At 39.6% G+C, this 2,500-nt stretch overlaps 1 protein-coding gene and 1 long non-coding RNA gene across 3 annotated transcripts in view; one reads left to right on the top strand and one right to left on the bottom strand.

Moving 5' to 3' along the window:
• LOC135097459 (uncharacterized) overlaps positions 1-463 on the top strand; it is a 2,743-nt gene extending 2,280 nt beyond the window's left edge. Inside the window, exon 3 of the long non-coding RNA XR_010265728.1 lies at positions 1-463. This exon is cut by the window's left edge and continues 954 nt beyond it. This is a non-coding gene — a long non-coding RNA (uncharacterized LOC135097459).
• LOC135097458 (uncharacterized) overlaps positions 1-2,500 on the bottom strand; it is a 55,507-nt gene that overhangs the window by 46,747 nt on the left and 6,260 nt on the right. For both annotated transcript variants that reach the window (XM_063999366.1, XM_063999365.1), the window contains 2 exons: positions 741-904; positions 453-603 (listed from right to left, as the gene is read on the bottom strand). The gene's annotated coding sequence lies outside the window, so the exon portion shown is untranslated. The remainder of the gene's footprint in view (positions 1-452; positions 604-740; positions 905-2,500) is intronic.

Below are 2,500 nucleotides of genomic sequence, written 5' to 3'. Positions count from 1 at the left end.
CCCAAAGGGTAACTAAGCACATCATATCACCTCATAAAACAGGTACATGAGTATATGATTTCACCAACAGAGGGGTAAATTGGTTACACATAGGGATAAAATTGTGCACGAGAGCAGGTTAAGTCGCTGCCCACATAAACGCAGCATCCAGCTTTGGATTGAAAAATGAGATAGAGAAAGTATGAAGGAACAGAAAAGGGCCTACTGTCAGTTGCCTCAGACACCTGAGTTTATGTGAGGAAAAGAAGATGAGGTTTAGAAGAGGAGAGGTGGTGTTCTACAGATTGAAAATTACAATGTTAGTAAGCATGATAGAATAGTCTGACTTGGAGGAGAGATGGAGGAAAGATCAAAGAAGGTTCAAGCGGAAGGAGAAACGTGGAGGTAACTTGTGGAAGGAGATATGGAGGAAAGAAGAAACACTGGTGGAGAGAATAATTTAGTCAGCTTACCAGTAGTAGGGTCAGTAATGCTGGAATAGGTCATGGAATGGTTGACCTCAGATTTCATGTCATTGGTGGAGGCAGGGGCGGCCTCTAACCCCCTCCTCCTCCTCCTCCTCCTCCTCCAGGCTGCTCCTTCCCCCCTCCTCTTCTCTGTCTCCTGTGGGGGTAGAGATAATGATGGTGATTATAAGGACTAGGAGGAAGTAGAACAACAACAACAACAACAGCAATAACAACAACAACAACAACAACAACAACAACAACAACAACAACAACAACACACTTATAACTTACCGTCTAAGGAAGAACAGTGTTGCCACAAACATTAGACACAAAATTAACCCAAACACCAGGCCAACATAGAGGCCAGTGTTGGTAGCAGTGGTAGTAGTAGCAGTAATAGTAGTAGTAGTAGTAGCAGAGGTCCAGGATAGTGTAGGTGCTGTCATTGTCCTGGCCTGAAAAGTAGTAGTAGTAGTAGTAGTAGTAGTAGTAGTAGTAGTTGTTGTTGTTGCAGTAGTAATATTGGTTGTTGTACTAGAAGCAAGAAGAAGAAAAGAATTTCCCCAGCATTAGGAGGAGGAGGAGGAGGAGGAGGAGGAGGAGGAGGAGGAGGAGGAGGAGGAGGAGGAGGAGGAGGAGGAGGAGAGAGAGAGAGAGAGAGAGAGAGAGAGAGAGAGAGAGAGAGAGAGAGAGAGAGAGAGAGAGAGAGAGAGAGAGAGAGAGAGAGAGAGAGAGAGAGAGAGATTAAGTACAACTGAGATACAACTACATAATACATTCAATTTTAAAGTACACACACACACACACACACACACACACACACACACACACACACACACACACACAGTTATAGCATTAAGACAGATGACTATCCACAATATCCTAACCTAACCTAACCTAACCTAACCTAACTGCCTCATAAATGTCTTATTTAATTGAAGTGACACAAGAATGGAAATTTTATAGGTGAGAAAAATTATAACTCATTAATATTCATACTTCTGTTTCCTGACTACCACCACCACCACCACCACCACCACCTTCCCTAACTCACCCACCCTGTTCCTAACTTTCTCACACCGTTCTTAACTCATTCAACCAGTTTGTAAAATTATTTTTTTTCCTAACTTATCCCATTCCTAACTTGCATATCCCATTCCTAACTTACATATCCCATTCCTAACTTAAATATACCATTCCTAACTTGCATATTTCATTCCTAACTTACATATCCCATTCCTAAACTACATATCACATTCCTAACTTACATATCCCATTCCTAACTTAAATATACCATTCCTAACTTGCATATTTCATTCCTAACTTACATATCCCATTCCTAAACTACATATCCCATTCCTAACTTACATATCCCATTCCTAACTTAAATATACCATTCCTAACTTGCATATTTCATTCCTAACTTACATATCCCATTCCTAAACTACATATCACATTCCTAACTTAAATATTCCATTACTAATTTACATACCCCATTCCTAATTTATCCCATTCCTAACTTAAATGTCCCATTCCTAATTTATCCCATTCCTAACTTGCATGTCCTCTTCCTCTTACCCACTCTGTTCCTAACTTATATATTACATTGACTTTTCCACATTTAAAGATTACCCATTTCATTGCACACCATTCCTAACTTATTTACTCCTCCCATTCTTAACTTAAATACACTCACCACTATATTTCTAACTTAATAATCCTTCTCATAAATTACCCATTCCATTCCTAACTTGCTTACAAATCCCTTTCCTAACCTACTTATTCACCTTAATCCTGCCTAACCAACACTACTTCTACCTGACTTATCTATCCCATTCACAATTTATTTACTCAATCCATTCCTAACTTAGCAATCCCTATCATTCCTAACTTGCCCATACCCCTTAAAGTTCACCCATTCCTAAACTCACACTTACTATTCCTAACTCACCCCATTCCTAACTCATTTAATTCCTAGTTCATCCATACCATTCCTAATTCACATCACCCCCTAATTAAACCACTCCTAACTGACCCCATTTCTAGAATTA

The sequence above is a fragment of the Scylla paramamosain genome, unplaced genomic scaffold, assembly GCF_035594125.1.
Source record: "Scylla paramamosain isolate STU-SP2022 unplaced genomic scaffold, ASM3559412v1 Contig20, whole genome shotgun sequence".
NCBI lineage: Eukaryota > Metazoa > Arthropoda > Malacostraca > Decapoda > Portunidae > Scylla > Scylla paramamosain.
Note: the sequence above shows the minus strand (reverse complement) of the source record. Positions and strands in the feature narration are given on the sequence as shown.